Here is a 26,220-nt window from a genome sequence, read left to right as displayed (position 1 = left end):
AATAGAGTGCTACTACTCTGTTCATGGTGTGTATACTAAAAGGTTCTTGGATAACAAGGCTCTTGAGTAAATTGCCTCTCATTACTGAGAGTTAAACAAGCTGTGGCAGTTGATTCTTAAACTTGGGCCAGTAAATGAGGTAACAAGCGTTGTAGATGTATAAAAGTTGATGTTAGAATTTGTGTGTTTGTGGCACACAGGTCTAGGTGCCTTCTATGCTTAATTTCTTTCTCCTTTCTGTTCACCATATTCAGCTCAGGTCGAAATGTTTAGTCAAGAATAACCATACGCCCAAATTATCTAGGGTTGCAAATAGGATGGAATCTGGAAGAATGTTCCTATATTTTACTGTTATTCCAAATACAAATTTTCTTTGATTGACTGAAGGCTGAGACTGGAAATATTGAGCCTGGATGACTTCTTTAAGTCAGCCTATTCCTCCCTCACTCTCTGCAGTCAGCACAGGAAAGACTCTCAGCCAGTCCTCCCTGACACTGGACGCAGAGCAGCAGAGGAGTTTGGGGTTAATGGAGATGTAGTTAAAATAGCTGATGACAGACACTGTACACTGTAGAGGTTGTGTTTTCACGTGTGATCACAGTGGAGGAACGCACCAGCCATTGGGATTTAGTTACATTCTCAGGAGGCCAGATGGGCATTAGGCATCTCCCTAATGGATGCTCTTTGTCATCAACGGGAGTACAAACTGTCCCCCTTAGGTTCAGGACCGATTATGGCCAGGGTCCCCAGATTCAAGAATTGCAAAGAGCTATTTGGTGGGCCTCATGGCAGACACTCTTTCCACCTATCTGGAACTCATTTTGACCTGAGCAGCAGGGTAGTGGCAGGGACTCAGTACAGTAGCAATTGCCCACAGGTGTGGATTTATTTCTACTCATCATGTTAAGTTGCTTCAGTTGTATCAGACTCTGCAACCCCATGGACTGTGGCCTGCCACGCTTCTCTATCCTTGGGATTCTCCAGGCAAGAATAAGGGAGTGGGTTGCCATGCCCTCCTCAAGGGGATCTTCTTGCATTGCAGGTGGGTTCTTTGCCTCTAGCACCATCTGGGAAGCCCTTACTCATTTTCTACTCATATGGGCAACTGAATAGCAGCTTCGAGTTAATAGTATTTGTCAGGAAGTCTCATAGTACAATCAGGGAAGGCAGGCAAACTATTACACTGATGAATTATGCTTCAGTGAAATCTTGTACATGAATTCCCTTAAAATCCTAGCCTCAAAACAGACTTCATCTCTCTCTGGATAAAGACAGGCTCGTCCTTTGCCAGTCACAGCAGTCGTCCCCTGTCGTATGGTCACTCAAAGTTGCCGTCTAACTTTCCAGTCAGGAATGAGGCTGCTGTCTATTGTCTTGGGTCATCTCCTGGGATAGAGAATCAATAAATAGTGATGTTTCATTGCTCAGGTTTACTCTCCACCTATGCTTTTAGATCACACATGGAGCAAGACACTCAACTATTAATATAATTTGGTCAAATCATGTATACTATTTTTTGAGCTCAACCACAGTAATGTTAACAGGCAGAGCTCATTTGATTGTGATTCATTTTATTGTGTTTCACAGGCATTTCATTTTTTTTTCTTTTTTTAAAAACTGGAGGATTGTGACAACTCTGTGGCCAACAAATCTCTTGGCACCATTTTCCCAACTATATCTGTTCACCTCATGTCTCTGTGTCATATTTTGGTAATTCTTTCAGTATTCCAAACTTTTCCATTATCATTATATTTGATATGTAATCTGTGATCGGTGAGCTTTGATGTTGCTATTACAACTGTTTTTTTTGGATGAGTAGAAAATGAGTAAGGGTTTCCCAGATGGCCCTAGTGGTAAGGAACCCACCTGCAGTGAGCTTGTTTAGAGGCGTCCTGCACAGGGTGGTTGGGTGATGCCAGGTCTTGTATTCAAGTGGTTTCCTTTGTGTGAGTTCTCACTCTTTGATACTCCGTAGGGTTAGTTCTCTGGTAGTCTAGGGTCTTGGAGTCAGTGCTCCCACTCCAAAGGCTCAGGGCTTGATCTCACAAAGGATTTTTTTCTCACTCTTGCAACGTGATTGTAAGAGTCAGCTGTGGCCTTCCTCTGCATCATCTTCATTCTGTGACTCAGGTGGAGGAAGAAATACCCTTTCACCCCTGGCTTGTGCCAAGTTAAGACTGCAGCCCTGATGATGAGACTTCTCATTCAGTGTCCTTTCCTCCATTCCATTTCCCCAAATGTGGCTGCTTGTAGAGGTGCTTACAACGTGGCTGACGCTCTGCCCGAGCCATACATGGAGGCCTGGGCTCTGGTACCCTAGGGCAGAGGATATGAAGGCAAAGGAAGCCAGCAGCCTTCCTTCCGTGGGACTCACCCTAGGTAAGGTGGCCACAGCAGGGATGCTCGTTACCCCAGAGGCAGAGGGTATGACAGAGCACATGACACAGTGGCAAGGGGTGTTGTGTTCCAGGTGCCAAAGCCACAGCTCCCCAAAGATGCCAACCTGGTGATGCAAGTAGGGGGAGAAACCCCTTCACCCAGACTTCGTGAGATGAGCCGGGTCAGGTGGAGGGGGGGGACCAGCAAGGTCTATTACAACTTTTGGGGGTCCATGAACCATGGTCGTATATAAGAAGATGAATTTAGTAACTGTTGCATGTGTTCTGACTGCTCACTAATCAGTCATTTCCTCATCTCTCTTCCTCTCTTTGGGCCTTTCTATTGCCTGAGACATAAAACATTGAAATTACTAACCCTGCAGTTAATAACCTTGCAATAGCTTCTGAGTGTTCAAATGAAAGGAACAGTTGCATATCTCTCACTTTGTAATCAAAAGCTAGAATTAAATAAGCTTAATGAGAAAGGCATGTCAAAAGCCAAGATAGGCAGAAGGCTAGTCCTCTTGCAACAGTTAGTCAAGTTTTGAATGCAAAGGATAAGTTTTTAAAGGAAACTAAAAGTGCCACTGCAATGAATACACAAATGATTAGGAAGCAAGGTAGCATTATTGCTGACCTGTGAACATTTTATTGATCTTGACAGATCAAACTAGCTATGCTGCTAAGTCACTTCAGTCGTGTCCGACTCTGTGCAACCCCATGGACTGCAGCCCACCAGGCTCCTCCGTCCATGGGATTTTCCAGGCAAGAGTACTGGAGTGGGGTGCCATTGCCTGGAACCTCAACAAATCTCAGGCACTCAGGAACACACTATCTTTACAATATTCTGACACTCACTAGCATATTCTGACACTCACTAGCATATTCCAGAACTCATACTGCTCTGATTCTCCCCACACTGACACACATTTACATACCTCTGTCACTAAACCCACATGAGCAGTCACTAGAACTTCATACATTACCCTGCCTCTTCTTTATAGGGCGTCCTGGTGGCTCAGATGGTAAAGAATCTGCCTTCTATGTGGGAGACCAGCCTTCCCTTAAGCCAAAGCCTAATCCAGAGCTAGGCCCTCAATTCAGTTCAGTCACTCAGTCGTGTCTGACTCTTTGCAACCACATGAATTGCAGCACGCCAGGCCTCCCTGCTCATCACCAACTCCCGGATTTTACCCAAACTCATGTCCATCGAGTCAGTGATGCCATCCAGCCATCTCATCCTCTGTCGTCCCCTTCTCCTCGTGCCCCCAAACTCTCCCAGCATCAGGGTCTTTTCCAATGAGTCAACTCTTCACATGAGGTGGCCAAAGTACTGGAGTTTCAGCTTCAGCATCAGTCCTTCCAATAAACTCCCAGGACTGATCTCCTTTAGGATGGACTGGTTGGATCTCCTTGCAGTCCCAGGGACTCTCAAGAGTCTTCTCCAACACTGCCCTAGCTCTGTTCAATTGTACAGAGGCTTAGAGAAGTGAGGAAGCTGCAGAACAAAGCTGTGAATCCAGTAGAGAATGATTTATGAGGTTTAAAGAAAGAAGGCATATCCATAACATGTAAGTGTCAGGTAAAGCAGCAAATGCTGATATAGATGAGATGCAAGCTGCAGCAAGTTATGCAGAGGATAATCATGAAAATAGGGGCAACAGATTTTCAATAGTCTTCTATTGGAAGAAGATGCCATCTAGGACTTTTATAGCTAGAGACAAGAAGTCAATACATGGCTTTAAAATCTTTAAAGGACAGGCTGGCTTTCTCTTAGCCTGTAAGGGCTAATGTAGCCAGTGACTTGAAGGTAAGGCCAATGCCCATTTACCATTCCAGAAATCCCAGGGCCCATGTGAATCGTGTTTAATCTATTAATACTATGCCTGTGCTCTATAAATGGAACAACAAAGCCTAGATGATTGCAAGCTGTTTTCAAGGTGGTTTACTGAATATTTTAAGCCTACTGTTGAGAACTATTGCTAGAAAAAAAAAAGATTCTTTCATAATATTACTGCTCATTGACAACACATCTAGTCACCCAAGAGCTCTGATAGACATGTACAGTAAGATTTATGTGGTTTTCATGCTTGCTAACACAAGATCCATTATGCAGTCCATGGATCAAGGAATCATTTCAACTTCTATGTATTATTATTTAAGAAATATATTTTGTAAGACTATAGCTGTCATAGATAGTGATTCTTCTGATGTATCAGGGCAAAATAAATTGAAAATTTTGGAAAGGATTCAACATGTTAGATGGCATTAAGAAATTAGTGATGCATAGGAAGAGCTCAAAATATCAACATTGATAGGAGTTTGGAAGAAGTTGATTTTAACCCTAATGGATGACTTGGAGCAGTTCAAGACTTTACTAGAGAAAGTAACTACAGATGAGGTGGAAATAGCAAGAGAACTGGAATTAGAAATGGAGCTTCAGATATGATTGAATTCCTGCAACCTCATGATTAACAGATGGGGAGTTGCTTTTTATGGATGACCAAGGAAACTGGTTCCCTGACATGGAATCTACTCCTGGTGACAATGTTGTAAGGAGTGTTGACATGACAAAAGAAGGAATTAGAATATTACATATCTTAGTTGACAAAGTAGCAGCAGTGTTTGAAAGGATTGCCTCCAGTTTTGAAAGCATTTGGGTGACATGCTATCAAATAGCATTGCATGCTACAGAGAAATTGTTCATGAAAGGAAGAGTAAATCAATGCAGCAGTGTTGTCTTATTTTAAGAAATTGCCACAACCACCCCAACCTTCAGCAACCACTACCTTGATATTCAGCAGCCATTAACTTCCAATCGAGACTCAATACCAGCAAAAAGATGGTGACTCACTGAAGGATCAGATATATTTAGCATTTTTTTAGCAATAAAGTATTTTAAAATTGAGATATGGTTTGTTTTTTTTTTAGACACAGTATTGTTGCTCACTTAATAGGCTTCAATATAGTGTAAACTTTTATATGCACTAGGAAACCAAAAAAATTCATATGACTCACTTCATTGAAATATTCACCTTATTGCAGTGGTCTGGAATTGAACCTGCAGCATCTCCAAAGTATGCCTGTATTTGTTATTAAAAAGAGTAGCATTTTTTCCTTGTAATTTATAACTGAATGATGCAGTCACAAGTTTTTACTAAATCATTTTTATTCAATATACTGACCATTATTAATTTGACAGGTCAAAGTGTGCATCTGAAAACCCATTTTTTCAACAAAGTTATTTCGATTTTCCCATTTTCTTTGCATCTCCCCTCATACATTCCCACATGGTATCTCAAGAGGTGTTGTGGACTTGTCTTCCTATTCTTTCATTTATCTCTTTCATTTAATGGCCTTAAGTTGAGCGAATACTCAGACATCTTTTATGGTTCAGTCTTCATAACAAGTGGCAGAAATATGTTTATAAGATCGATTTACCTGTCTGAAATACACCTGGTGGAAGTGGTATAGAGATGTGTCCTCATATGGTCTCATAACCCCAGATGGCACCCACCTATGTCCTTATTCACTTCAGCCCTTCTTACCACCTGTAAATCAACTCATCATGTGTTCAAGAGAAGGGGAAAGCAATTTACAAAATAAAATACATCCTTATTTCTGCTTGTCTCAAGGTTTTAATTTAGGCAATGATTTAATGATATAAAAAGCTAAACAGGTTTTGTTACCAGATGTTATACGGGAATTCCACAGACAGGAAAGGGCTTTAGACCTCTTGTTTGGCATCAGGCTTTGAGTAACAAACTGAATAGGTTCTTAGAACCTATTCAATTAAGGAGCAAAGCTGCAGGAAGGCATATTATAATGCATTGGCAACATAGAAAATGTGGACATCTTTATTACTTCATTTGTTTCTCACAATTAGCCTATAAGGTAGCTAGTATTATTATCCCTTTTAATAGTTGAAGAATGCTGAGACTTTAAAAAGTTAAGTGACTTGGCCTTTTAATAAAGTCTGTTACAGGTAGGACTGGAATTTCATCCTGAGTTGTCTGAATTCGGACTCCAAACTATGCCAGTATTTACTAAATTGGCATCTGAAGACCTAATTTAGGGAAAATTTTTGATATATAGTGTCAAGGGGTCCATACATTGTTTGGGTTCAAGAAATACCAGATTATCCTCTCAGTTATATGGGAAAGTACAGCCAACATCTCTTTTGTCATAAAACATCTCATTTTCTACTACACTTCAGCATGTCTTCAAAATAGCATAACTTCAGTCTTTTTCACCTACAGCATGAAGGATTAAGAGGTTGTTCATCATTATATGGCTATTATTCAGCTGGGAGACAAGGGCATCAGTTTTATAATGAATAGGTAAATATCACTAAATGTTTATTTGCCATTGATTCGGCAAGAGGTTTGACCATTTATTAGTTCTCCTTTTTATTTTGAAATGCATGAATTTCAACAAGGGCCAGTTTTATTTTTTTTTTTTTGTCATTGATATATAGTTGGCTTCTCTATGAAATACTTTTAATAAATTGCTATTTTAAATAGCAGTCACCACTACATTTCCTTGATTGCATCATTACAGATTATACTGGGGAATTTCTCTGGTATTTTAACATTCAAGGTAAGTATTAGAAAAAAAATATAATACTTACTGAGAAGAAAGTAGGTACTTATTTTACAAATTTAGGTTTTTATTATTATGGAATTATTAATTTTTCCCAATTCTACTATTTACTCACATCATATATTGAGCAAATAATTTAATCATGCTGGTACCCCGAGTTCTAGATTAGCAAAATAAATATTATAACATCATGGCAAGAAAATTGAAATAAGGATAATAGCAATGTAACAACTAAATTCCATCTGACAATTACAGTTATTGTAAACAACCTAGTATCAGCATAAACTTGAAAAAAAAATCCCCAGTATAATGGCAAAGATTAATAAGATGTCTATCCAACCAGATTTTCACTATAATATGTGTTAGAATATCTGATCTCATTTTGTTTCTTTTTAAAATCTGGCCAGTTTCTTAGACCTGCCCTTTGGTTTGTTTAGGAAGAGAGTTGATTGGCAAGTAGGTTAAAACACAGAGGGGCAGCTTTTTAAAAGACCTTTAAAAACCAGATTCATATTCATTCCTATATAATCCAGGTATGCCACAGAATTAGTTATGTGGGAATCTCCATTATTTCAATAAGTAATTCCCTTCTCTTCCTGATTTATCCCCCAAAACTAAAAATACATTTGTCAAGAAAAATTGTCTTCCAACTGCAGAGGTCAGCTCTATATCTTATTGACCTGAATATTTTATTCACTGACCTTATAGAACCATATCTAGTGAGACTGATTAACAGTTTAAAAAGACAGCTATGCTTTAGAGGAGATTGAATTAATATTTCTATATAAATATTACTATAGTTTTGAAATCTGTGTGAATAGTATGCTGTTGTTGTTTAGTCACTCAGTCATGTCTGACTCTTTTGCGACCCCATGACTGTGGCCTACCAGGCTTCACTGTCCGTGGGATTTCCCAGACAATAATACTGGAGTGGGTTGCCCTTTCCTTCTCCAGGGGATCTTCCTGCCTCAGAGATTGAACCCATGTCTCCTGCATTGGCATTCAGATTCTTTACCACAAAACCATCAGGGAATCTTGTGAATTACATAGAACCATTTTTTCTTGAACTGTTAATGTAATTAATCCCTTATGTAATAATAAAGCATGAAAAGCATAGGATAGGTACAGTTAACAGGTAGAAAGGGGTTGTAAATGACATTTGTGCATTTAATATCCCTTTATATAAATTAAAGGGCTTCTTAGATGGCTCAGTGGTAAAGAATCTTCCTACCAGTGCAAGAGATGGAGGAGAAGCGAGTTCAATCCCTGGGCTGAGAAGATCTCCTGAAGTAGGAAATGGCAACCCACTCCAGTATTCTGGCCTGGAAAATTCCATGGACAGAGGAACCTGGCAGGCTACAGTCCATGGGATCTCAAAGAGGCAGGCGTGACTGAGCACACACACATCTAGAAATAAGGAAGACACACATGTGATATATTAAAAAGTCAGGCAAGATTTACACAGTCCCGTTTGAATATGATTCTCTTCAACAAAGTCTATTTGATCTGTCTCTTGGAGACCTGCTAGATTGCACATTCTTGAGGACAGTGTTCACAGACTGTTTCTACCCCTCATGGCACTCAGCATCTGTCAGGAATTCAGCAGATGTGATGAAAGTATGGTTCAAATGATTGCTCTTCAAATCACTGAATTTTTTTCTTGGTATTATTTGTGTCACTGCTAAATTGATGAATATATAACTATAGTGGAGATTATAATCTACACATTCAAAATTTCCTATATGACATGTCTTGTTTAGTATAGCAGAATATAATTAAATTCACAGTTCCTTACTTTAGTGTTTTTTTAAGATCATTGATTCATGTCACAAGTAGGATATGTGGTTAATTAGAAAGCCTATTCTCTCTCTAAATAAATTTGTGCTGACCTGTTAATCACTGCTTTCCTGTGTAGCTCAGTTGGTAAAGCATCTCCCTGCAATGTGGGAGACCTGGGTTCAATTCCTGGGTTGGGAAGTTCCCTTGGAGAGGAAATGGCAACCCACTCCAGTATTCTTGCCTGGAGAATCCCATGGACAGAGGAGCCTGGCAGGCTACCGTTCATGGGATCACAGGAGTCAGACACGACGTAGTGCTATATTTCTTTTCGTTCTTTTAAATCTCTAATAAAGGTGACTACCAGCTTTACTGTCTTATGCAGAACATTAGTTCTGGTTGTCTCCCCTTCACTTTACTTTCAACACTGCACTCACATTGATCTTAGCACAAAATCAGATCAGATCTTACAAAATCAGATCAGATCACTCCTTTCACAAAAGCTTTAATGGTACTTGATGGAAAAAGCACAATTACCCACATGGATTTATAGGCTCTTTACCTTACCTGCTTTCATCTCTGGTCTCAATCTCCCCTTTCCAGTTACTCCACTGGCTACTTTACTGGCTCTTGAAATCCTTTGCACTTGCTGTTTCTTCTATCTGGAATCATTTTCCTCTATTTTCATATAGTCTGTTTCCCTATTTCCTTTGGATTTTTACTCAAATATCCTGTTCTTTGCAGGAATTTCCTTGATAATCTTACTTAAACTTGCAAACCCCTCCCTACTTACTAACTCATTTCCCTGCTTTATTTTTCTGCATAAAATTCATGGCTATCTTGTTCATTTGCTCAGTCATGTCCAACTCTTTATGACCCCAAGGACTGCAGCACGTCAGGCTTCCCTTTCCTTCACTGTCTCCCAGAGTCTGCTCAAACTCATGTCCATTGAGTCGGTGCTGCCATCCAACCATCTCATCCTTTGTTGCCCCTTTCTCCTCTTGCCCTCAATCTTTCCCAGCATTAGGATCTTTTCCAGTTGGTCGGTTCTTCACATCAAGTGGCCAAAGTATTGGAGCCTCAGCTTTCAATGAATATCCAGCATTGATTTCCTTTAGGATTGACTGGTTTGATCTCCTTGCTGTCCAAGGAACTCTCAAGAGTCTTCTCCAGCACCACAGTTTGTAAGCATCAATTCTTTGGTACTCAGCGTTCTTTGTGGTCTAATGCTTAATCTGTACATGACTACTAGAAAAACCATATCTTTGACTATATGTACCTTTGTTGGCAAGGTGCTGTCTCAGCTTTTTAATACACCCTCTTGTTTTGTCATAGCTTTTCTTCCAAGGAGCAAGCATCTTTTAGTTTAGTGGCTGCAGTCACCATCCACGGTGATTTTGGAGCCCAGTAAAATAAAATATGCCACTGTTTCTACTTTTTCCCCTATGTATTTGCTATGAAATAATGGCTATCTAACTTACTAACTTGGCTGCCTAACTTACTGCATATTTTTTTTATAGCTTTTCCTCAACTTATGAGATCGCATTCCAATAAACCAATAACAAATTGAAAATATTATAGGCTGAAAATGCGTTTAACACACCTAACTTACCAAACATCATAGCTCAGCTGAGCCTGCCTTAAACATGCTCAGAACACACACTGAAAAAATCACCTAACACAGGCATTCCTTATAATAAAGTGTTAAATATTTCACCAGTAATTTATTGAATGCTGTACTGAAAATGAAGAACAGAATGGTTGTGTGCGTTCAGAGTGTGGTTACTAAGTGTATCAGTTTCTTACTCTCCTGATCCTGTGACTGACTTGTGACTTGCTGTTCATGGCCCTGTTCAGCATCATAAGAGAGCATCATTCCACTTATCTCAAGGCTGGAAAAGTTCCAAATCCAAAGTCTGAAGTGAAGCATAGTAAGTCTAGGACCATCTGTATTTATGTTGAATGTTGTTTATCTCGCCTTTTAAAATTTTCATGAGAGTGGAGATACTTTTCTCTTTTTTGTTTTTGAATTGCCACATTCTAAACCCTTGGAGTAGTACTCAACATATAAGAGATATTCTATATATTTATATTATATTTTATAGATTTATATTAAATGACTAAATGATTGAATGAATAAACAGTTAAAACATCAACTCATAGTGTAAGAATTTTATTAAAGCTGATACTTGAAGAAATATTCTCACCGTGTTTCTTATGATAAAACATGCTGTGCATTTTTAAATGTATGCTTTTTCCTTTAAGTCTCAGGTTAAACAGCATGAAGTAAGTTTTCTTACTAATCCTTTTACTAAACATGTTCTAAATTTCAGTCATATTTGCCATAATCTGTGTGACTTTACCACATTTATAGCTTTATTTGGGTAAAGCAGATTTTAATTTTTAATAAATTTTAAGTCTTCCTTTGTAACACAGAAGTCTAGAACTGTAATTTTTTAATTGATATTTTAAAATTTTCTAGTGGAAAATGTATATAAGGGGGAAAATGCCATCAGAGTGCTGTTTAAACAAGATTCTAGACAAAGGATATTTTGTGTTTTGATGTAAATAGCTAATAAATAAATTCTTGCAACATCATGAAAATGTAAGTTTTTAGGAGATGCAGGTCCTCTTTCAAATAGTGTCAAGATGACTGCCCTGGGAAATGATTCTTGAAGCCAGGGCGTAACTTAGAGAACTGTTTATTTAAAAATAGAGATAATAATACATGATGAAAAGATCTGTTAAATATCTGTGGGAAGCTATCTGTTAAAAATTTTAAATCATACTGATTCTGTTATGAAAAGTCTGAACAGGACTGCCTAAAATAGACTGAACGTGGGCAATATTTCACAACTGTCTGATGACTTCCACACATGAAATACAACTATTTCCTCATGTTGGTGGATTATTGTGTATTCTCCTGCTATATTCTTGGAGTCTAGTTTTCACTTACTATAATAATTATATATAGTTATACATTATATACTGTGGTTAGTCATTCAGTCATGTCCGACCCTGCGATCCCATGGACTGTAGCCCAGCAAGCTCCTCTGTCCATGGAATTCTCCAGGCAGGAATACTGGAGTAGGTTGCCATGCCCTTCTACAGGGAATCTTCCCAAGCAAGGGATAGAACCCAGGTCTCTGCAATGCAGGTGGATTCTTTGCTATCTGAGCCACCAGTGAAGCCCAGTTATACACCATCAGTCAGTCAGGTCAGTGGCTCAGTCGGTCTGACTCTCTGCGACCCCGTGAACCGCAGCACGCCAGGCCTCCCTGTCCATCACCAACTCCCAGAGTTCACTCAGACTCACGTCCATCCAGTCAGTGATGCCATCCAGCCATCTCGTCCTTTGTCGTCCCCTTTTCCTCCTGCCCCAATCCCTCCCAGCATCAGAGTCTTTTCCAATGAGTCAACTCTTCTCATGAGGTGGCCAAAGTACTGGAGTTTCAGCTTTAGCATCATTCCTTCCAAAGAAATCCCAGGGCTGATTTCCTTCAGAATGGACTGGTTGGATCTCCTTGCACCATGCTGCTGCTGCTGCTGCTGCTGCTGCTGCATTGCTTTAGTCATGTCCGACTCTGTGCGACCCCATAGACGGCAGCCCACCAGGCTCTCCCGTCCCTGGGATTCTCCAGGCAAGAACACTGGAGTGGGTTGCCATTGCCTTCTCCAATGCATGGAAGTGAAAAGTGAAAGTGAATTCGCTCAGTCATGTCTGACTCTATCGACCCCATGGTCTGCAGCCTACCAGGCTCCTCTGTCCATGGGATTTTCTAGGCAAAAGTACTGGAGTGGGGTGCCATTGCCTTCTCCGTTCTTACACCATATGCACATATAAATTAGAGGTTTTTTCCTAGAAGTTGACTATATATTTAACTATATATTTAAGTTATGTGATAGCATGTGTGTTTTAATTTGTAGATAATACTTGTTTTCAGTATGATCCTGAGTCTTAAAAATACAAAAATGGCAAGAAGGATGAGTATGAGGCTAGGAAGGAGTAGATATAATTTTGCCCACTTCCGTTTCCTGATGTATCACTTGTAAGTTCATCTTCATTTGGTAAATTGTCCTACTTTTATGCTCCTCAATTTGCTCATATGGAAAATAGAATTAATAGCACCACTTCTTTCCAAAGAAGACTGTTATAAGAATGAAGTGACATAATATAGGCAAGTAGCCAGTATGCTACCACACAGTAGTTGATAGTAAGTAATACTTCCTGGCCTTCTACACTGGTAATGATTCTGAGCAGAGAACAAATAGGCTTCCCTCCTATAATGCAGGAGACCCTGGTTCAATTCCTGGGTCTGGAAGATCCTGTGGGAAAGGGATAGGCTACCCACTTTAGTAAACATGGGCTTCCCTGATGGCTCAGATGGTAAAGAATTCTCCTGCAATGGGGGAAACCTGGGTTTTATCCCTGGGTTGGGAAGATCCCCTGGAGAAGGGAATGGCAACACACTCCAGTATTCTAGCCTGGAGAATCCCCATGGACAGAGGAGCCTGGCAGATTAAAGTCCATGGGGTCACAAAGAGCTGGACACAACTAAGTGACTAAGAACAGCACAGAGAACAAATGGGCTAGAATTGTAATGAGCGTGACTTAAAAAAGCAAAAGTAAAGCTGGTTCTACAGTACAAAAACAGCTTGATTGTTGGGGTATTTGAAGGCTACCTATAAAGTTCACTTGGCATGCAACTTGAAGAAATTATGTCCCCTCCCTCTTGAACCTCCCTTTACCCCCACCCATTCCCATCCCTCTAGGTCGCCGCAGTGCACTGGGTTGACCTCCCTGTGTTATACAGCAACCTCCCTGGATAAATAAACAATTCAACTACATACTACTCACAACATATATGCCTTCAATATAAAGACCATAGAATGAACCCAAAAAACTATATTATGTAAACACTAACAAAAAGGAAGCTAGTGAAGCTACAAGAGTAAATCTTCCATTTGAGAGCGTAGGATTGAAACATATATGTTACCATGTGTAAGGTTTACTTTTGGAGCTTCACTAGCTTCCTTTGTTAGTGTTTACACAAAATAGATTTTTTGGTTTACTCTGGGGTCTTTATATTTAAGAAGTGTCTGTTGTAAGCAGTATGTAGCTGAATTGTTTATTTAACTAGTCTAGTGGTCACTGCCTTTAAATTGGATATTTAATTGCATTTAATATCAATCACTATTAATATTTGGGTTCAAAATGCCATATTCCCATTTGTTTTCTATTTGTCTTATTTTTGTCATATTTTTCCATCTGACTTTAGTTTTTTTAGATATTGAAGATTTTTTCCCATTTACTCTATTTCTTCTTTCATTAAATTATTATTAAAAATTATTATAAATTATTAATAAAAGATCCAATGCAATCTTTTATTACTTGCATTAATTACCATAAATATTACAGCATGCATTTTTGATTTCAGAACTTGCTATAAATTGGTACTTTTACCACTTCCCAGACAAGGCAAAAGACCTTATGACATTTTAACTCTATACTCTCCACTCACCCCCCATTTTCCCTCACTCCAGTTAGATTGTGACCTATAGTTCTGGTGTGTTTAATCCTATGTATATATTAAGCTCCAGAAGTAGTCATTACACTATCATAAATAAGCCATATTCATTTAATTTTAAAAACATGTTTAACTTTTTCTGTTGCTCTTTGTTAATTCTTTTGTTAGTATACTTTTGTATAAGGTCATTTTCCTCTTTTTACTTTTTGATGATGTGCTGGTGACAGATCCTCTCAATTTTTTTCCCAAAAGTGTTTATTTTCCCTTTAATTTTGATTTATATATTTCATTAGGAATAAAATTATAATTTAGAAGTTTTTGCCAACACTTTTACAATTTTGTATCATCATTGCCTGACTTTGATAATTTATATGGTGAAGTCAGTAAGCGTCTCATTGCTTCTTCTTTGAAAGGAAGGTGTCTTTTTTTTTTACTTTGAAGGTTTTATGTCTTTGTCTTTTGTTTTACAAGTTTTACTACAGTGTGTTTAGGAATGATTTCATTTGTATAAATAAACTGGTTGGGATTCAAAACCTTCTAGATTCTATGGTTGATATATTTCTCTGGTTTGTTAATCTCCCAGCCAGTATTTCCTCAATTGGTGTCCCTGTCCACTTTTTCTCTTCTATTTCTGGGACTTCAGATACACATATGTTAAATTTTTCTTAATGTGCATTATATATTTTATACTTGTCTTGATTTTCTTCTTTTCTCTCTCTCAGGCTTTCTTTATACATATTCTGGTGTACTGTTTTTTCAGTATATTAATGCTTTCTTTTGTTTGATCTCATCTTCTATTAAATGCATTTACTGAATTCTTAATTTCAATAAATCTATTTTCCAGTTCTAGAGTTTCCATTTGACACTTTAAAAATAGATTCCAGACTACTTTTTCATTTAGTCATCTGGAACACATTAATTATAGTTATTTTTAATTACATTTCTGATTACTAACATTTGAAACATGTGTGAGTGTGTTTCTATTTTATTTTTCTCCCTTCTTGGTTAACTGGTTCATGGAAAGCTTGGTAGTTGTTTTTTTAATTTTAAGTAATATATATTGTGTCTGAAATTTTCTGAAAATTCTCTTAAATGACTTTATTTTCATTCTGGCAAGAGTTGGAGTAGGATCAGATTGCCTTGATTGAATCAGCTATTTAGATTTTTGTGGCTTGATCAGGAATTTTGATGGCTACTTCTGATTTTCCCTTATTTCTATGGGTAGAACTTCCAGGGTTCATAATTGAAAGGTTTTTCTTTTTTTATTGGCAGACTCTGAGCTTTAACTTTTGTCTTCTCAGCTCTGTGAAACTTACCAAAGATCTGCTTAGCTTTTTACCTCTTGTGAGTTAGTTTTTGCATGGTGTTTATCTTCTGGCTCCTTTACCACTTAACTTGTCAAATCTCTTGAAGACAAAAGCTGAGCAGAATGTGAGGTTTATTTCTCTGTGGCTCATGGCTCTTCCCATGCTAGCTGACTTCATAACCTTGATCTTCGGTGTTCATCTTTTCATCCTGTGAGACTGAGGCAAGCTCTAGGATGTAACTTTGTAGAGCTTTGAAGATGTAGAGGAAAATGCCCAGCTCATCTTGATTTGTGTCTCTTTAATCAAGTCTGGCTGCTCTGTTTACTCTGTGATGCCTTAAAACAGCTGTTTTTAGTATTTTATTCCGCTCTTACAGTTTTTCTATTAGAAAGAAAATATGTATTTGTTTTGTTTATAGTTAAAAACCAGATAATATTATCTGATAATAATTTTTCAGGGTTTTTGGGTCAATTTAAGGGGCAGTTTCAATTATTGCTTTAATATTTAAATATACTAATTATTGGAATATTATGATTGATTGTGAAAAAAGCAAGAAAGCATATTTAAAACAGGGATCATCCTGAAAAATCTTAGAGGCATAAAATTATCATCTGAAGCAATCCTAATCAAAGTAGGTGTGTGATCCTAGGTAGGAAGCACCATGCCCCCATGGCATCTGCCCTAAATAATACATAAAGAAAATAATTTAACAGTAATACACTTGAAAAATATTTATTGAGTACTACATGATGGGTACTTGTTAAGCCTGAAAGTCTGATTATGAAGGAGACAGAGATTCTTGTTTTCCAAGATTTTATATTCAAATTGTAGGGGTTGTTAGGAAGATGGAAGGGACATGGAAAATTAAGTAAATAGTTGACAGTAGTGAAAATGGCATGGAAAAAACAAAACAGGACAATGTGATAGCAACACAAGTGGCTGATTTATTTGTATGGTCTATCTATGCATTATTTTAAAAAGGGATATTTGAGGTAAGAATTACATAACAAAGTGTCAATCATGAAAAATGCCAAGTAAAGTTTATACCATGAAGGGATAAACTTGATAGGCTGAGGAATGAAAAGAAAGTCAGTGTGGCTAGAGCATGGTGATGAATAGCAGAAGCTATATGAAATGATATCTGGGAAGTATCCAGGTCTACTTATGGTAGGAGAGAGTTGTCCATCATGATAAGGAGGTAGATTTAATTCTAAGTGTAATGAGAGAAGCACAGTGGGATTTAAGAAAGAGGTACTATGATTTCATTGATTTTGTTAAAAATATTATTATGCCTGCTAAATGGAGAATGTTTATAGTGAAATAGCAGTGAAAACTCAGTGACAGGTAGGAAACCATTGAAATGTTCTAGCCAAGAGGTGATGGTGACTTGGACTGTAGTGGTAGGATCACAGATGGATGGAAGTGGTAGCTTGGGATTTACTGTGGAGGATGATGTGACTAGATCTAATGGTGCAGTGGAGAAAGGAGTGGGGCAAAGATGTTGACTCCTAGGACATTAGCCTGAAGAAATATAACTTACTGAGACAGTTATAGACTTAAAGAGTAACAGGATAGGGATGGTAGGTAGGAAATAAGGGCTCTGTTTTAATGTGTTATGTTTGAAAAACATATTAACCATCCAGTGGAAACATTAAAGGCGTGATTGAAATTATGAACACTGTATTTAACAGTAAGGCCCTATTTAAGATCACCTAAAAAGAAAGTACAGAGTTAAAAGGAGGAACTGGAAATGAATCCTAGGCACTTCAAATTCAGTGGTGAGCGGAGTAGGGAGGAGAGAAAGTCAGAGAAGCCAAGACAGAAGTCAGAGAAGCCAAGATAAAGTCTATCAAGAAAGAGGCAATGGTCAACTGTGGCAATGTAGCTGCTAAGAGGGATGAGTTCAACCACTCAGGTATTGGAAATAACAGAATATAGGGGGGAAAAGTCCCATATTAAATTTCAGTGAGTGACAGCGTTTTTTAATTAGATTTAATAAAAGTCGAATGGCTCCAAACACCAAGATTTAATTTGAAAACTTTCACCACAGCAACACCTATCAATGTTCAGTTTATTTAAACACACATGTGTTGATTGTCTAATTTTCAAATTAAGGTGATAGCTAATAAGACAGTACAGAAAAAATAGATTACAGCATCCTTTATTTATTAGCCAGCTTGTGTCTAAATATTAAAAGTAATACATGTCCTGTCAAAATATTTCAGTTTTCTTTGTTTTTACAAATATTTTAATGCGATATTTCAGCCAAGTTTGCTGTTGGAAGGTCATGGTAGATTAACCTCAAATTAGCTGAAACAATGAACTCAACTAAAAGAAAAATCAGCACCGTAATGTAGTATAACCAAGGAAATCAGTCCCAAACCTTAATGAGCAGTTGCCTCTCTGCATTGGGTCATTATGATTATATTAATTTAACAAGCCAGGTGGGGAAGCACAGATGAATAATCTTCCAAATGCACAGTAAATACTTATTTATAGCAATCTGCCCTCATAGTATTGACTGTTTCTATAATAAAATCTTGCATTTGAGAGATGGAATATGTCATCTTCTCAGTAATAATACATAAATACAGTTTCCATGTTTGCTTCATCATCATCATCACTGCCACTTTCCTCAGTTAATTCATTTCAGATGATAAGCTTTTCCATCCATCAGTGTTAAGAATGATTTATTTAATGATTCTAGAAGTATAGCACTGTTTATAAAATAAATTAGGAAATGGAGTAAGACATTAAAAAAGATACTTTTTACTGCTTTTAGAATATACTCAGGAAACTTTGTACCCATTAAATAGTAACACTGCCAGTTCCAGCCCTGGCAACCACTCTTCTACTTTCTGTCTTTATAAATTTAACTATTCATAGTCAGCATATTGAAAAGCAGAGACATTACTTTGCCAACAAAGGTCCGTCTAGTCAAGGGTATGGTTTTTCCAGTAGTCATATATGGATGTGAGAGTTGGACTATAAAGAAAGCTGAGCGCAGAAGAATTGATGCTTTTGAACTGTGGTATTGGAGAAGACTCTTGAGAGTCCCTTGGACTGCAAGGAGATCCAACCAGTCCATCCTAAAGGAAATCAGTCTTGAGTGTTCATTGGAAGGACTGATGCTGAAGCTGAAACTCCAATACTTCGGCCACCTCATGTGAAGAGTTGACTCATTGGAAAAGACCTGATGTTGGGAGGGATTAGGGGCAGGAGGAGAAGGGGATGACAGAAGACGAGATAGCTGGATGGCATCACCAACTCAATGGACATGAGTCTGGGTGAACTCCAGGAGCTGGTGATGGACAGGGAGGCCTGGCGTACTGTGGTTCATGTGGTCGCAGAGTTGGACATGACTGAGCGACTGAACTGAACTGATTCATATAAGTGGAATTATACAGTATTTGTCTTTTGGGCTAGTTTATTTCCTGGCAACCACTGTTCTACTTTCTGTTTCAATGAATGTGACTATTCTAGGTACGTCATATAAGTGGAAATATACAATATTTGCCTTTTGGACTGGTTTATTTCATATAGCATAATGTCCTCGAGGGCCATCCATGCCAGAATGTTGTAGCATGTCAGAATTTTCATCCTTTTAAGGCTGGAAAAAATCCGTTGTATGTATAGACCACAATTTGCTTGTCTGTCCATTCATCTGTTCATAAAGACTTTGGTTGCTTCCTTCTTTTGGCTATTGCTAATAAGGCTGATATAACATAGATGTACAAAAATCTTTTTGAATCCATGCTTTTGTTTCTTTTTTGAGTATATACCCAGAAGTGGAATTACTAGATCATGTGCTAATTCTGTTTTTAACTTTTTGAGGAGCCATCCTAGTTTTCCATAGCAGCTATACCAATTTATATTCCCAACAGTACATGAAGTTTCTCATTTTGCATACCCTTGCCAACCCTTGTTATTTTCTGCATTTTTCTCTAGAGTTGCCATCCCAATGATGTGAAGTGATAATGGTTCAGATTTTCTCTCACAGTTTTTAATCTTTCTTGTGATAATTCAGAGAGAGAGATAAATTTTAGACCATATGCTGTTGGAAAGAATAGCTATAAAGAGTGCCCATGTAAAATTTGAGACTCTTGAAAAATGACAGAAAAAAGACAGATAAAAGTTCATGTTGCTGAAATGTGTCATCAATAAGAGGCCTATGATAAATCTGAGTCAGTTAGGAAATGAACTGTTTTGCTTATCATAATTTATTTGTATAAATTATGCTTTTTATAATATAATATGTAGAGTACCTGTGTTTAGAAATACAGCAGAGGCATTTTTATCTAGGGAGTTACTACTGGTACTTTTTGCAAACCTGTTTTGTCCAAGACATGGGGCAAAATGTTTTACATGGGTCATCTTCAACTTTATAAGACACTATTACAGATGAGAGATTTAGTAGCTTGATCAAAATTTCACAATTGGCAAGAATAGAGCCAGAGTCCAAACCCAGTTCTGCTTTCAGAGCCTGCCCTCTTTACTCCCAGTAGACATTCATGTAACTTAATTCCTTACCTGAATCTTAGGGTAATTAAGAGCATAGAACTTCTCTGTATACCATATACATTTGCATGTATAATGGCACGTGTATGGCAGTTATTGCATTATTAAATGCTATTCATTGCTCAATTTAAATATGTTTCATTTAAGGAATCATGCAAAATTCATGGACCTCTATATGTTCTTTGGGCAGTTAAAACTGTAATAGACTAAACGCTGTGCTAGAAGATTTGAAAAAGATTATCATTGATTCAGTTTGGTTAAAATGACTTCTAGAAGTTTAAATCCTTATTTCTTCATTTTTAGTGTTATTCATTGATTTTCCTAAGGAAGGGCTTTTAAACTTCTCTCCTGTAATCACAATGAAAGCCTGCCTGAATATTTGCCTATCAGCATAGCTTTTAAAGTTCTTAGTGCTTACTTACACCAGGGCTTCCCTGGTGGCTCAGACAGTAAAATAATCTGCCTGCAATGCCTGGAGACCTGGGTGCAATCCCTAGGTTGGGAAGATCCCCTGGAGGAGGGTATGGCAACCCATTCCAGTATTCTTGCCTGGAAAACCCCCATGGATAGAGGTGCCTGACGGGCTTCAGTCCATGGGGTCGCAAAGAGTTGGACACGACTAAGTCACTAAGCACATAGCACAGTACTTACATTAAATAGAATTCCATACTCTGCAGATGGTGACTGCAGCCATGAAATTAAAAGATGCTTAATCCTTGGAAGAAAAGTTATGACCAACCTAGATAGCATATTGAAAAGCAGAGACATTACTTTGCCAACAAAGATCCGTCTAGTCAAGGCTACGGTTTTTCCAGTGGTCATGTATGGATGTGAGAGTTGGACGGTGAAGAAAGCTGAGTGCCGAAGAATTGATGCTTTTGAGCTGTGGTGTTGGAGAAGACTCTTGAGAGTCCCTTGGACTGCAAGGAGATCCAACCAGTCCATTCTGAAGGAGATCAGCCCTGGGATTTCTTTGGAAGGAATGATGCTAAAGCTGAAACTCCAGTACTTTGGCCACCTCAGATGCTGGGAGGGATTGTGGGCAGGAGGAGAAGGGGACGACAGAGGATGAGATGGCTGGATGGCATCACTGACTTGATGGACGTGAGTCTGAGTGAACTCCGGGAGTTGGTGATGGACAGGGAGGCCTGGCGTCCTGCGATTCATGGGGTCACAAAGAGTCGGACACAACTGAGTGACTGAACTGAACTGAACTGAAGCGACTAAGCACATAGCACAGTACTTACATTAAATAGAATTCCATACTCTGAATTTTATATAAAAAGTATCTCTGAAGGTACATAAAGTAAGTATAAATTTTTAAACAGAAAAAATGACATGCTTTGTTGTATCATTGTTAAATATAGAAAATGAAGGTTAATGTGCTAAAACAACTTGCTAGGAAACAATGATCTATTATAAACTTTTTTGACCTGCATATAAAATAGCTGGGGTTTTGAAAAGTCATGCATATCAATCAAAATATTTCTAAAAACATGGTGATACCTTTGACAAATCCCAACAATCTGTGGAAAATGCTTAAAGAGATAGTGTTTAATACCAGACCACCTTACCTGCCTCCTGTGACACCTGTGTGCAGGTCAAGAAGCAACACTTAGAACCAGACATGGAAGAACAGACCAGTTCCAAATTGGGAAAGGAGTACCTCAAGGTTGTATATTGTCACCCTGCTTATTTACTTATATGCAGAGTACATCATGAGAAGCGCTGGGCTGGATGAAGCATAAGCTGGAATCAAGATTGCTAGGAGAAATATCAATAACTTCAGATATGCAGATGAAACCACCCTTGTGGTAGAAGGCAAAGAGAAACTAAAGAGCCTCTTGATGAAGGTGGAAGACGAGAGTGAAAAAGCTGGCTTAAAACTCAACATTCAAAAAACGAAGATCATGGCATCTGTTTCCTGTCACTTCATGGCAAATAGATGGGGAAACAATGGAAACAGTGACAGACTTTATTTTCTTGGGCTCCAAAATCACTGCAGGTGGTGACTGCACCCATGAAATTAAAAGATGATTGCTCCTTAGTAGAAAAGCTATGACAAACATAGAGAGTGTATTAAAAAGCAAAGACATTACTTTGCCAACAGAGGTCCTTCTAGTCAAAGCTATGGTTATTGCAGTAGTCATGTGTGGATGTGGGAGTTGGAGCATAAAGAAGGTTGAGTGCTGAAGAATTGATGCTTTTGAACTGTGGTGTTGTAGAAGACTCTTGAGAGTCCCATGGACTGCAAGGAGATACAACCAGGCCATCCTAAAGGAGATCAGTCCTGAATATCCATTGGAAGGACTGATGCTGAAACTCCCATACTTTGGCCACCTGATGCAAAGAGCTGACTCATTGAAAAAGACCCTCATGCTAGGAAAGATTGAGCACAGGAGGACAAGGGAGCAAGAGAGGATGAGATAGTTGGATGGCATTACGGATTCAATGGACATGAGTTTGAGCAAGCCCCGAGAGTTGATGAAGAGCAAGGAAGCTTGGTGTGCTGCAGTCCATGGGGTTACAAAGAATTGGATATGACTGAGTGAACAACAACAACCTTTGACAAAATAATATTTTATACTTGAAATGAAATGTATACTGAATGATTGGGTTAAAAGTCATAATTGCATATGATACTATTTAAATATAGAAATATGTAAGAATTTTTGGTAATTCCTTTACAAATTTTCTTTCTTTTTTTTTTCTGTTGACATAATTGTTTATTCACCATGGTGGCAAAGTAATACCATTTTACATAACTGAACAGGTTCCACAGTTTAGACATTTAATAAATCAATTTTTAAATTACTGAACTTATTTGCAAAATTTTAAATAAATAACCTTCTGTGGTTATTTACTCTAATGTGCAATAACATTGTTCTTACCATAACCTGACCTGCTTTTCTTGGTTTTTAACTGTGCTAATACTCTCTAGAATCTGTGGATATTGGTGACTGACAATAATAGTTGCCTAGTAAATAGCTGATGAGTAAACTGATGGCTTTGCTGAATCCTTCTGTTTTTCTGATAACTCAGTTGCTAAAGAATCTGCCTGCAATGCAGGAGACCCCAGTTCGGTTCCTGGGTTGAGAAGCTTTGCTGGAGAAGGGATAGGCTATCCACTCCAGTATTCTCAGGCTTCCCTTGTGGCTCAGCTGGTAAAGAATCTGCCTGCAATGCAGGAGACCTGGGTTCGATTTCTGGGTTGGGAAGATCCACTGGAGAAGGGAAAGGCTACCCACTCCAGTATTCTGGCCTGGAGAATCCCATGGACTGAAGTCCATGGGTTGCAAAGAGTTTGACACGACTGAGTGACTTTAACTTTCTGTCTCTGAGCTTTCTTCTTTGTGTTGCTATGTCATTACCGTCTATCACTCCTTTATAAAAAGATTATATAAATTATTCCTTGCTCGGGAATAACATAAATTGCTAATCCAGCTTGTTAGATTTAATACTGATTTTCAGTAATCTAAGTGTCTTAAATGCCCATGGATATCATGTATGACTTCTGTAGTAGGTACCTACTCTCAAGTTTCCAAAAAAAGTTCGATTTCAACAAGAAATAGTTAAACATTCATATCTACTGATTATATAATGTCAGAATTCTGTTTTGGGAACACAAAGTAGATGATATTTTAAATTGTAAAAAATAGGACTCATATACAATCCTTTCTAAATGAATCTATTTTTAGTTTCCTAGGAATAGCTTTTTTTTATCTGAATACTGACTGTATTGACTATCTTTAATTCTTTTGATTTTCATTAAAACTCTGCACTCCAGATTAATTTTTAAACTACATAACAACATAAAAATATACTTCATCAAACATTTTTATCTCTTCAAAATCATTTCATTTTACTATTTCCAGTATGGTTTAAATGAGCAATTTAAAATTTTATTCCGAAGGGAAGGCGCCAAGATGGCGGAGGAGTAGGACAGGGAAAACACTTTCTCCCCCACAAATTAATCAAAAGAGCATTTAAACGTCGAGTAAATTCCACAAAACAACTTCTGAATGACGGCAGAGGACATCAGGCACCCAGAAAAGCAACCCAACTCCTCGAAAGGAGGTAGGAAAAAATATTAAAGATAATAAAAGAGACAAAAGAGGGAGGGACGGAGTTCCGTCCCAGGAAGGGAGTCTTAAAAAGAGAGAAGTTTCCAAACACCAGGAAACCTTCTCACTGCCGAATCCGTGCCGAGCTTTGGAAGCACAGAGGACAACATAACAGGGAGAAAAAATAAATAAACAATTAAAACTCGCAGATTGCGAGCCCTACAGTAACTCCCCCAGCGGAGAAGCAGCGCAGACGCCTGCATCCACCATTAACAAGCGGGGGCTGGGCAGGGAGGCGTGGCGCGGGCTGCATCGCTGAGAGTAAGAATCTGGCCTGAATACCCTGAGCACTATCTGAGCGAAATAATTTGGGCTAGCAAACCAGACTGTGGGATATCTACCACGCGAAAAGCCAGCCCTAACCTAAGACACCGCCAGCCCGCGCACGGAACAAAGGACTAAACAGAGATAGCCAGCTACAGACCTTCCCCCTCTGGTGACAGGCAGCCAGAGCCGGAAGGGGGCAATCGCAGCTACAGAGAGACATTATCTATAAAACTGGCTTCTTTGCTAACTAAAACTTATTGGGGGTCTGGACGGACAACATCTGCCTGAGAAGGTGCGCCGGTTTTACACCCAGATAACCGAGTGGCGGGGAGGCGATAAGTCGCACCATTGGCGCTCGCCAAACACCTCATCACCTGAGCTGCTCGGACCTGGGAAGAGCACAAAACGCAGGCCCAACTGAGTCTGCGCCTCTGAGGACTACCTGAGTGCCTGAACCTGAGCGGCTTGGACCTGGGAGGTGCATGCAACCCAGGGCCAGCCTCGGATTGTTCCCGGCGGAACAACCTAGAGCCCGAGCAGTGTGGGCAGGGAGGCTACACGCGCCGTGAGCGGGGGCAGACCCAGTGTGGCTGAAGCACTGCGAGCGCACGCCAGTGTCATTTGTTTGCAGCATCCCTCCCTCCCTCCCCATAGCGCGACTGAACAAAGAGAAGAAATACAGCTCCACCCACCAGAACACCGACACAAGCTTCCCTAACCAGGAAACCTTGACAAGCCACCTCTACATACCCACACACAGCGAGGAAACGCCACAATAAAGAGAACTCCACAAACTGCCAGAATACAGAAAGGACTCCCAAACTCAGCAATTTAAACAAGATGAAGAGACAGAGGAATACCCAGCAGATAAAGGAACAGGATAAATGCCCACCAAACCAAACAAAAGAGGAAGAGATAGGGAATCTACCTGATAAAGAATTCCAAATAATGATAGTGAAATTGATCCAAAATCTTGAAATTAAAATGGAATCACAGATAAATAGCCTGGAGACAAGGATTGAGAAGATGCAAGAAAGGTTTAACAAGGACCTAGAAGAAATAAAAAAGAGTCAATATATAATGAATAATGCAATAAATGAAATTAAAAACACTCTGGAGCCAACAAATAGTAGAATAACAGAGGCAGAAGATAGGATTAGTGAATTAGAAGATAGAATGGTAGAAATAAATGAATCAGAGAGGATAAAAGAAAAACGAATTAAAAGAAATGAGGACAATCTCAGAGACCTCCAGGACAATATTAAACGCTACAACATTCGAATCATAGGGGTTCCAGAAGAAGAAGACAAAAAGAAAGACCATGAGAAAATACTTGAGGAGATAATAGTTGAAAACTTCCCTAAAATGGGGAAGGAAATAATCACCCAAGTCCAAGAAACCCAGAGAGTCCCAAACAGGATAAACCCAAGGAGAAACACCCCAAGACACATATTAATCAAATTAACAAAGATCAAACACAAAGAACAAATATTAAAAGCAGCAAGGGAAAAACAACAAATAACACACAAGAGAATTCCCATAAGGATAACAGCTGATCTTTCAATAGAAACTCTTCAAGCCAGGAGGGAATGGCAAGACATACTTAAAATGATGAAAGAAAATAACCTACAGCCCAGATTATTGTACCCAGCAAGGATCTCATTCAAGTATGAAGGAGAAATCAAAAGCTTTTCAGACAAGCAAAAGCTGAGAGAATTCT

At 38.7% G+C, this 26,220-nt stretch overlaps 1 protein-coding gene across 3 annotated transcripts in view; it reads left to right on the top strand.

Moving 5' to 3' along the window:
- LAMA2 (laminin, alpha 2) overlaps positions 1–26,220 on the top strand; it is a 705,371-nt gene that overhangs the window by 171,121 nt on the left and 508,030 nt on the right. The gene's annotated exons all lie outside the window — the stretch shown is intronic.

The sequence above is a fragment of the Bison bison genome, unplaced genomic scaffold (genome assembly GCF_000754665.1).
Source record: "Bison bison bison isolate TAMUID 2011002044 unplaced genomic scaffold, Bison_UMD1.0 scf7180017864035, whole genome shotgun sequence".
Classification (NCBI taxonomy): domain Eukaryota; kingdom Metazoa; phylum Chordata; class Mammalia; order Artiodactyla; family Bovidae; genus Bison; species Bison bison.
Note: the sequence above shows the minus strand (reverse complement) of the source record. Positions and strands in the feature narration are given on the sequence as shown.